Below are 11,631 nucleotides of genomic sequence, written 5' to 3'. Positions count from 1 at the left end.
GATCTAAAATACCCCCCCCCCACTCTCTACCCCTAACCTCCCCTCCCACTCCCACTGGCATCCGGGTGGGTTTTTTCCCCCACCGTAGTATTCATCACTGTGCAGTGAGGTTACCTGGTTTATCACATCGATCTCACATTATCGACCCCACTGTGTAGCACCCTTTTCTAGATACCCAGAATGGCAAATCGGTGCAGGCCTCACAGAGCTCACATATCCCAGCACGAGGCTGCGGCTGAGGCTGACGCACAACAGAGCAAGGTAAGGAGCCAGGAGGTGACAGGCCGCAGCGTCCCACAGGGAAGTCTCTCTGAGCAGGCCTCTCTGAGCAGGGACAGCGGAGCAAAGCCCTGAACGGGGCTTGTCTGCTTCTCTCCCACCTAAGACAGGTGCTCCGTTGTGGGGGAGTGGGCTGTGGCTGTCTGGGTCATCCCGTTCGCAGTACCTAGAAGCTGGTCAATAAACACACGCAATGGATGTGGAGTGGTACCTTCAGACAGCTCAGGGGCTCGCCCCCCAGGGTGACGACACCCCCGCAGTGACTCACAGCTTGAGGCCTCTCCTCCTTCCTGAGGTCGACTCTGCTCATAATGAGAAGGTGGAAACAGCCACAATGACAGCAGCTAGGGAATGTGGTAGTCCCCTGGGAACTGCCTCGTCAGGCCTGGAGGTGAGACAGGCCTCTTAAGACGGAGTCATCTTCGCTGGCATTTCCCAAGCTCCCGTGACATGCCATAAAGGAATGCAGCTTGCTGGAGAACAGAGAGCCTCCACTGTTACCGGGAGCCTGGACATTGAATCAGGGGACTCAGAGCTTAAGAGAGGCAGCGGCCTCTAGGGCAGCAGCCCTGAGCTCCAATCCTGGGTCTTCTCACTCCAAGTTGTAGGTATAAACCCTGGGCAAGGGCCACATCTTTAAACATCTAGTCTATAGGAAAGACGGTGAAAGTCCCCCTCTTCAAAAACTTCTGTAGGGGGACCAGCAGTTGGCATAATGGCTATGTCACTGGACTCCCATGTGGTTGACTGCAGTTCTAGTCCTGGACCCAGTGGCTTAAATTCACGCTGGGTGCGTGTGCGTGTGTGCCCAAGATCCTGAAAGGAGAAGGGATTGTGGTGTGGCCATCCCCCCGGGGAGTGATTTCTTGCTTTCTGTCTCTCTGTCTCTCTCTGTCTTTCTGGTGAGCACATGCGCCCTATAGCAAAAACCTCTCTAAAAAAAAAAACTTCCTGCAGAAGATGCAGGAGGAAAAAAAACTTCTGTAGGTAAAGCACTTTGCATATAACTATGGCTGCTGTCGAAACAAGACCCGCAAACCAGACGAAAAGATGATATGATGCAGGAGATGGCTACTGAACTTGAGCTGTGAAATATTGCTTTCAGGGACTAACAATGAAGATCTGCTGAGACTTCACCCGCCAGACACACTTCTAGAGCAGAGAGGCAAAAACCCAAGCCCTTCTGAGATGGCTACTGAACCTGAGCTATGAAAACCACACATGGTTTTCATTGTTTGCTTTTTAAAATTAAAATATAAAACTTTTAGTTGTCTTTTTTTTTTCACTTCTTCTGTTTTTTTTTTTCCCTTTTTCTTTTACCTTCATCCCTTGGCTACTCAGCTTCCACACGCTGAGTGGTCTAGACAGGTCTAAGTGAACAGGATCCAAATATCTGAATACTATTAGGGTCAGCATATTCCTCAATTCCCACTGAATCTGACGCACAAAGGGTGAAAATTGAAACAGAAGAGAGATTAGATCACCTCCTCCTGCATGCCTCTGAACGTTGAGATTGAACTTCAAGAATTAGGAAGAAACGCACAACCCATTAGATGACCAGAAATCATCACAGGGACACAAGACTATGAGAAAGCAAGAAAATACCTCTCCTCCAAGGGAAAAGAAAAACTCCTCTTCATTCACAGATGGTACAATAGAACTCACAGAAATGTCAGATAAAGAATTTAGAATATTCATAGTGACAACGCTGAGAGAGATACAAGAAGACCATGAACTCCAGAAGATGCAGGAGAAAACAGCCAACAAGTTCCATGAGATTAGGAAGGTGTTGCACAATCTGAAAGAGGAAATACACACCATAAAAAATGAAGCAAATGGAACTATTAGAGATGAAGGCTGTAATACAGGAAATCAAAGCCACCCTTGAAAGTATTAAAAACTGACTAGATCATACCAAAGATTGAATCTCAGATGTAGAAGTTAGAATCATTGGCCTAGAAAAATCCACCAAGAAGACAGAAAATTACCCAAAAAATGAGAATAATATATGAGAAATACTGGATATCATCAAACGTCCAAATATCTGTATAATTGGTATCCCAGAAGGGGAAGAGACCCATAAGGGCATTGATAATCTATTCCATGAAATCCTGGAAGAAAACTTTCCAAACCTAGAGAGGCATTCAAAGATCCAGACCCAAGAAATACAAAGGACCCCCAATAGAATCAACCCAAGAAGATCTTCTCCAAGACACATTATAGCCAGATTGACCAAAACCACAGACAAAGACAAGATACTAAGACTGGCAAGAGAGACACTTTAAGTTACCTACAAAGGATATCCCATCAGGCTGACACTGAAACGCTCATCAGAAACAATGAGAGTAAGGAAAGAATGGGAAAATATATTTGAAATGTTAAGGGAAAAGCAATTTCACCGAAGAATACTGTACCCAGCAAGATTATCCTTCATATGGGAAGAAAAGACAAGGACATTCTCAGATAAACAAAACCTGAAAGAATTTACCAACACCAGACCAGATCTTCAAGTTCTGCAAGGAGTGTTATACCAGGAAAATTAAATACAGTCAAACAGAAATAAGAGTTCAAAAACTAAGAAAATGGCCAACTTAGTCATGGGGACAAGTCTGGAGTTGAATATTATATCCCAGAATATTAACGGGAAGATTGGACCACAACAGAAGATAGATTAAGTACATGAGACTGAACTGGTGAAATAGCATCTTATGACTTTTGAATGAAACATTTCTGATTTTCTTTTATGCCTCGATTTCCAGACTTAAGGATTTTTGTCTTGTCTTGGGCTGCCAATAGTTTCATGTACCTACTATTTGAACAGAATCCTGTTTCCTGGCTTTAAGTTTTAAGCAAGGCTCTCTTAATTTTTTACTTATTAAAGCTAAAACAACTTTTCTTGAAATTAAAAAATATGTTTAAAAATTACCTATTTAATGACCACAGTAAGCTATATACCATCATCTAGGTGCTACTTTTTAGTATATTCATTCTACTCAGAGTTTCACGCCTAAAGTCAGACATGTGTTCACAGAAATGTGTATATCAGCTGAACTTGCTATTGAAAGTAGATAGATTAATAAACTTTGTGAATCAATAAAATGTGGGGGGAAAAAAGTAATGGAAAGCAACTATAGATACCAAAGACAGTGTGGGAGGAGGGGGGGAAGTGGCAGAGGGTGGGAAATAGGGGAGGAAATACACACACACACATATATAGATATATACACATACATACATATATAATATATGAAACAGGAAATGGAAAATTATTTGTTGATGATAACATGTGTGATTAAGAAACTATATAATGTATTCTGCATGGGAAATCACATTTTGTATGCTGCGATGATGTTCACTGAATTAATGTAAAACATTTTTTTAAAAAAAGAAGGGATACGATGCAAATTAAAAACCACAATGAGAGACCCACAATACATCTACCAAATGACTAAAATTAAAAATACTGACAATAAAGAAAATGAAAAGACAAACTATGGGTGTTAAAAAGTTTTTGCAAATCACGTATCCAACAGTATATACTTATCTCTCCAAACTCGACAGTAAGAAACAATCCAATTCCGTTAAGTGAGCAAACGACTCGAACGTTTCACTAAAGGAGACGTGTGGATGGCAAATGAGCACACGAAAAGATGTTCAATAATACTAGTCATCACGGAAATGCAACTTAAAACCGCATGAGATACCACTGCACACCTTGCAGGACGGCTAAGACAAACAACGACAACGCCAAGTGTACAGGGGGATTGGAGCTCTCGTACGTGGCCAGTGTGAAATGCAAAAATGGCACAGCTACCCTGGACGATGTTTCGGCAGAATTTTTTAAAGCCCTTTTTTTTTTTTTTTGAGAGAGAGGGTTTTGCTATAGGGCACGTGCACTCGCCAGAAAGACAGCGGCAGAGAGACAGAAAGCGAGAAATCACCCCCCAGGGAGGATGGCCACGCCTCAATCCCTTCTCTTCCATTCTCCACTCAGGATCTTGGGCACGCATGCACATGTGCCCAGCATGAGTTTAAGCCACCGATTCAGGACTCAAACTGCGGTCAACTACATGGGAGTCCAGCGACATAGCCATTACACCAACTGCTGGTCCCTAAAGCACTTTTATTGAGACAGAAGTTACATACCATAAAATTCTCCCACTTCAAATTTATGAGGCAACTTCAAAAAGTTTGTGGAAGGGACTAGCAGATGGCGTATGGTTATGTTGCTGGACTCCCACGTAGTCAGCTTAAAACTCATGCCAGGCCTGTGTGCGTGCGTGCCCAAAATCCCAAGAGGAGAATGGAGGAGAAGGAACTGCAGCATGGCCATCCCCCCGAAGGGGTGATTTCTTGCTTTCTGTCTCTGTGTCTCCGATGAGCACATGCGCCCTATAGCAAAAATCTCTCTTACCGAAGAAAGTTTTGAAATCCATGCATAGTTTTATTCATAATACACATTTTCCATTAGTTAATTTTTCAAAGACCACTCATGTAATTCGATGGTTTTTCTTAGGTTTGCGGAGCTGTGCAACTATCACCACAACCTAATTTTAGAACATTTTCATCATCCTCCCCCCTGAAAAACCCCAGTGCCCATTAGTAATCACTCCCCACCCCCACCCTCCTCAGAACGGTCTCTCCCGAGGGCACGGTCACACTTCTTACCTCTGGCTTCCAGCTTATTTCAAGTGTGTGGTGAGTAAAAAAGTCATTTAAAATAAAGGGCTCCTGAGGCCCTCACATTTTCCCCTCTCTAACGGAGTGCAGGCTGCTGTTTGCCACCCCAAACACTCTCCCCTCCTGCTCAGAAACAGAACCTCAGTTTCCAACAGGGTGCACAGCAAAAAGCTCATTTCCCAGGCCTCTTTGCAAGCCACGTGCAGCAATGTGGTTGTTTACCCGAGATGTCAAAAGAAATAATGTGTGGGAATTCTGGGAAATCTCCCCAGAGGGAGAGAGCTCACTCTCCTTTCTTGCTGTGTGCACTCAGACATGAAGGCTGGACCGCCAGCAGCCATCTTGGACCACGAGGATAAGGGCAGGAGCCTTGGGACAGGAGAGTGGATTCCTGAAGAAGCCTCAGTTTCCATCAGAAGCCCAAGCCAGCATGCTTCCCTTAGTCTTCCTGACCCCAACCTTTTAATATTTTTCTACTTTTTCTTTATTTAATTTGCTATAGGGCATGTGTGCTCACTGAAGCAAGAGACAGAAAGTGGAAAATCATCCCCCAGGGGAGATAACCACAGAACAATCCCTTTTCCTCCATTCTCCTCTCTGGATTTTGGGCACACATGCACACGTACCTGGCATGTTTTTCAAGCCACCGGGTCCAGGACTTGAACTACACAGTTGACCATGTGGGATCCAGCTGTCTTAACCTCCCCACTACTGGCTTGCCCTTCCAGTCCTTTGACGTGAGAAAGAAAACACCTTCTCTTATTTAAACTCTGGTTTGGAGTTTTCTGTTATTCTCACAGCTGGATGTTTTTTTCTCACAGACACATCCTCTCTCAAAACTGAACCACATAACATCCTTCGGTGCCATGTAGACCTGCTTCGACCTCACCCACCGTGTTGTTTTTCGCATCTGCACAATGGGGATGCTGCCTCCTGCCCCACGAGACGTGCAGTGTAGGTGGGCCAGCAGTTTGCAACTGTGAAATGCCACGGAAAGGCAGGGCCCATGTGCTCTGCAGGTGCCAGAATCTGCTCTTAAAACACAACGACTCAGAACCAGCAGTTAGCATAATGGCTCTGACGCTGGACTTCCACGTAGTCGACCGCGGTTCACATCCCGGACCCGGTGGCTTAGAACTCACGCCGGGCACGTGTGCGTGTGTGCCCAAGATCCCAAGAGGAGAATGGAGGAGAAGGGATTGTGGCGTGACCATCCCCCCTGGGGGGTGATTTCTTGCTTTCTGTCTCTATGTCTCTGTCTGGCGAGTGCATGCGCCCTATAGCGAAAAAAATCTCTCAGAAAACACACACACACACACACACACACACACACACACAATGACTCAAGCCACTACACCATACATTTTTAAGTGGCTAAAAAGATGAATTTGGGGATGGCAGGTGGCATGGTGAGTAGGGCACTGGACTCTCACAAGGCTGACCGCAGTTTGAGTCCCAGACCTGGCAGTTTGCTTTCTCTCTGGTCAAACCAAAAAATTATAATGATTTTTTTAGTGCTGAATTTTGTGTATATTTGACCAGGATTTTAAACAAAAACTCCCACAACACAAAGGCATACCAGGTCCTGACCACAGGCCAGATGCCGGGCTGGCTGACAGTGACACCGGGAGCCAGTTCCTCCACAGCTGCCCCTGGGGATCCTTCAGAGCAGGTGCCAGGGACGCCACAGCCTCCATGTGAGCACCAGGCACCCACCCGACTTCTTTGGTCTTATGATCTATATTCTTAAACTTAAGCACCTTCTGCCTTCCATTTTATTGATGAATTTGTTTCCATATAAAAAGACAAAAGTTTTTAACGATTTGCTATTCTATTGGGTTGTTGGAAAAGTCACGACCCATTCGTGCATAGAAAAACAGAAAAAATGGGAACCAGCAGTTAGCATAATGGCTATGTCGCTGGACTCCCACGTAGTCGACTGCGGTTCACGTCCTGGACCTGGTGGCTTAAAACTCATGCTGGGCACATGTGCGTGCGTGCCCAAGATCCTGAGAGGAGAATGGAGGAGAAGGGACTGTGGCGTGACCATCCCCCCTGGAGGGTGATTTCTCGCTTTCTGTCTCTATGTCTCTGTCTGTCTGGTAAGCGCACGCGCCCTATAGCGAAAATCTCTAAAAAAAAACAGAAAAAATGTGTCATGACTTTTCGACAGCCCAATATTTCTTGTTCATTCTCCCTCCCAAATCTTCAAGTAAGTGGGTTCTCCAGGAGATGCCCTTCGCTTTCTCCTCTGGCTACGGAGAATCCCCCTGGGGTTCCCAGGCCGCCCAGCATGGCCCAGCATGTCGGAGGGCGGTCCACTTCCAGCTCAGACTAAGACGGTGGGGGGACGGGCCAGGACCAGCATTGCAAAGACTGAGCGCCTGCAAAGCTGGTGACAGGGCCAGGGGCAGGTTCCAGGTCAGACGCTGCCTGTGTCCCCAGACCTGGAAACCTCTGAGGAGCTTCCCCCAGACAGGGGACGGCTGTGTTTGGGGGAGCCATGCACACAAATCCACTTACACAAAGGGCTTTGGAACTAGGGAGAGCTGCGCCTGCCCTCCCTGGAGGCCTGGAGGCCTGAGGGCAGCTCCCTGTGCTGCATCTCTGAGCCACTGCCAACCTCACACGGGTTCCCGCGAGGAGTCTGAGCTCGGAGGATTTAAGGAATAGGCCCACCGTGCTCAACAGAAGTGAGGAACCTTCACACCAGTCGGTCGGTTCCCACTGGCTCCATGACACACTGCCCTCTGCTGCCCCCCCAACCCACCCACCCCCACACAATCACTGAAAGAGACATTGCATTCATTTCCATTCCCACCCCCATGGAGGCCCAGAAGACAGGTAGGGCCTTTTCTCCATGTCGTCCCCAGGCACGAGGCAGGCCACGTTAGCCCAGAAGTCTCCACATCTGCAGGAGCCAGCCTGGCTTTCAGACGAGCCCTGCCCCGATGTTCTCCAACTCTGCTGGCGATGAGCTGCCTAATAAAATTATGCTAAGTTATGTGCATAAAGAGTAGCATCTTAAACTCTAATTATTAGCCGCATCTTTGAAGAATTCCTGTGCAATTTCCAGGGTAATCAACTCACCTCTTTCTTTGGGCCTGATTAGTTGTTCGGGCGATGTAGGGCCCCACCCCCAGCCCACTTGAATCAAGAGGGTTCTGGATGTCGTTAGCTACTCCAATTGCCTTTTAAAAAAATCTGTTTCACATAAAAGGACAAATGAGAATGAATATTTGCCCATCTTTAAGACACTAACTACATTCTTCTCCACAGCCTGTTCTCGTTACTCTCTTTCTCCAGGAGGAATCTGAGCACAGCCCAAGCTCCTGCAGCGGAGGAGAGCGAGAGGCTTCGTCTTGGAAACTGGACCCAAGTGGGCACATTCTGCTCCTGTGGCAGCTTCGGAGAACAGGCCCCGGTTACTTTCCTCTCCCTATTCCACTCGCCCCCATCTCCAGGCGGCCGGTTGCGGCCTGCTTTCCAGGACGCTTGAATGAGCCCCTTGCCAGCAGCACCCCAGGCTGCAGGGCTGAGCCCAGGCCCTTCGTGTGACTTGCTGGGAAGGCAAGAGCACTTCCATCTGAGGACTGGCTTCTCCTCTCCTTTATTTAACAGTTACTGTGGTTTGTGCCAATAGAACCACGGAGAGAAACCAGGCCCTGGGAGGGGATGGACCCAGTGGAAGGGGTTCCCTCTGAGCCTCCTCGGACTCCGAGGCAGACATACGAGCAGCAGCGATGGGTCAGTGAGGCAGGAGGGACCGAGGGAGGGGAACGTGAGCACAGAGGGCCGAACCTGAGTAACGGGACTCCACCTGCATGCCACCATCCGTGGGCCCCGCCCACCTCTGTGACCTTGTCCCCTCCGTGCCCTCCCTCGGTCTCACACTCCAGCCACGTATCCCTCCAACACACCTTTTCTGCCCTGGGGCCTTTGCACACACAGCTGCCCAAATGCCATGCCCTGCTCTCCTCCCACCCCCGCCCCCATGCCCTGCAAGCCTCTGCCCCAGTGACCCACCCTCAGGGCCCTTCTCAGCCTCCCACCGCTTTCTCAACTCTGCTCTTACCTGATCTTCCTTGCCCTGCTTTGTCTCCAGAGGCCTGATCTCCACTGGCATTAGAGTCGTATCTGCTTGTCTGTCTCCCTCTTTATTATTTTTTCTTTTTGAGAGGTTTTTGCTATAGGGCGCATGCACTCACCAGAAAGCCAGAGAGAGAGAGAGACAGAAAGTGAGAAATCACTCCCCAGAGGGGATGGCCACGCCACAATCCCTTCTCCTCCATTCTCCTCCCGGGATCATGAGCAGCGTATCCCTCCAACACACCTTTTCTGCCCTGGGGCCTTTGCACACACAGCTGCCCAAATGCCATGCCCTGCTCTCCTCCCACCCCCGCCCCCATGCCCTGCAAGCCTCTGCCCCAGTGACCCACCCTCAGGGCCCTTCTCAGCCTCCCACCGCTTTCTCAACTCTGCTCTTACCTGATCTTCCTTGCCCTGCTTTGTCTCCAGAGGCCTGATCTCCACTGGCATTAGAGTCGTATCTGCTTGTCTGTCTCCCTCTTTATTATTTTTTCTTTTTGAGAGGTTTTTGCTATAGGGCGCATGCACTCACCAGAAAGCCAGAGAGAGAGAGAGACAGAAAGTGAGAAATCACTCCCCAGAGGGGATGGCCACGCCACAATCCCTTCTCCTCCATTCTCCTCCCGGGATCTTGAGCAGGCACGCACACACGCACATGCACCCAGCATGAGTTTAAGTCACTGGGCCCAGGATTCGAACTACAGTCGGCTACGTGGGAGTCCAGCAACACAGCCGTTACGCCAACTGCTGGTCCTGTCGGTCTCCCTCTTAGGTGCCTCTGAGAACACAACACCCGTGAGGGCAGGGGCTGTGTCTGTCTGACTCTCTGACACGCCCAAAGCACACAGCCCAGGATGCAGCAGCAGGTGCCCGTAAAGAGATGGCAAGTGACAATGTCAGCTTATACCAACCACATACCCTTTGCACCCCCACAACACCCCCCGACCTGGACTCTGCAATCTTTCACAAAGGAAATAAAAACTTTCCCACGGTTCTCTGTGTCCGGTAAAAGACAATTTACTTCTCTTAAATCTCTTGAAAACGAGACAGCAGGACCCGAGAACAGCGAGTTCATGTGCGTGACGGTACCTGCTCACTTCTAAGAAGTGAGACCCAGCTTGTCATTAAGGATGGGCTGGGGGCCGGTGACGTCACACAGGACTCAGTCACCCCCGATTTTAGGGCGATCCATTTCAAACTGCAAACGTCAACAGGAAAAGTGGAGCGTGGCTTTGTCTCTGCACCCCTGCAAGACGGCATCTTTCTGGAGAAGCAGCAATGCTGTGGACACCTCGCCCACAGCGGGGCAGCGGGGCAGCGGGGCTGAGGGGAGAAGCCCCGGCACCCGGCATCTTGCTCAGCTAAGACTTTGGCTGAAAACTGATCTGGGAATGCGTGATCCTCCAAAAATCCACAGCCCCAAAGTGCTTAACTTACCCTTCTGACCACAGCCACATGGAGAATGAAATGAAATCCCATGGAAAGATTTGACTTTTTTAACATTATGCAATGTTTGGGTGAAAAGGGGAGGGGGTGATCAGAAAAAAAACTCATCTTTTTCTCAGAGTTTAGCAGAGCTATTTCTAGCTTTTAATGATACATTTCACCATCACTTCATGGGTAGTTTTGAGAGGCGCGAAGGCGGGACCGTTCTGTTATGTAAGCCATTTAAAGTGGGAAATTAGCAAGTCTTGAATGAATCCTGTTACTGTGCTCCGACTTCTGGAAAGTCTGGAGCCACTGCAGTTCTATTTTGAGGTGAGCGAATCCATCATTTATAGACCTCCGCACAAATACCACAGGGTTTCATGTCACCCTGAAACGTTTCATAACAAAAACAGTTCAAGTACTTGGGGTGTTGGAACATTTCGTCTCGGACCCTTATTAGCCTGAACAGGGAGTAGGCCAAAGCTTACCAGTTGCCAATTACTCAAAAATGCAAATATCCGAGATCAAATAAATATTCATTTCCCACACCACTCTACCCCCCCCCTTTTTTTTTAAACTAAGTCCAGCAAAATATTCTGGTCAACAGCATGAAAAGAAATGTCTGTTTTTAACGGAGTCGTTGGCCATGAAATAAATTCTGAAGCAATGAAAGCAACGTCTTGAAACTCCAGGCAGGCGGGCGTGCTGGGCCAGGCTGGTGCTGCAAAACAGGAAACAGAAACGTCCCGCGGTCCTCAAGCGCTCCCTAGCGGCTGCGATGGAGGACTGTCCCCACAGGCATGGAATTTCACTGCAAACGCAGGGTTGGCGGGCACATTTAATGCAAGGTGTCCTCGGCCTCCACCTTAGAGAGCACGTGGGTGCCCTTTCAACTGAAAGCTACGGAAACACAGCAACCCACGCTGCAGAGCTACTAATTAAGCCAGCGGCCAGGGGGCTGTCACTTGCTTCCCAGACACCTGTACCTCCTGCTCTGCAAATGCAGAGAGCAAAACGGCAATGCTGGGTGTGCTAATTACATTAGAGCTTCTGGCCTCAGCCCTTCAGACATTTCAGGCCAGATCAGCTTGTGCCAGAGCAGCCCAGCCTCTGCCCACGGGGTGCCGGTGGCCCCTCCCCCGCTGCAACAATCTG

This window comes from Tupaia chinensis, unplaced genomic scaffold (assembly GCF_000334495.1).
Source record: "Tupaia chinensis unplaced genomic scaffold, TupChi_1.0 Scaffold000049_1, whole genome shotgun sequence".
Taxonomy (NCBI): Eukaryota; Metazoa; Chordata; class Mammalia; order Scandentia; family Tupaiidae; genus Tupaia; species Tupaia belangeri.
The sequence above is the reverse complement of the archived record's forward strand: the minus strand, read 5'-3'. Positions refer to the sequence as shown.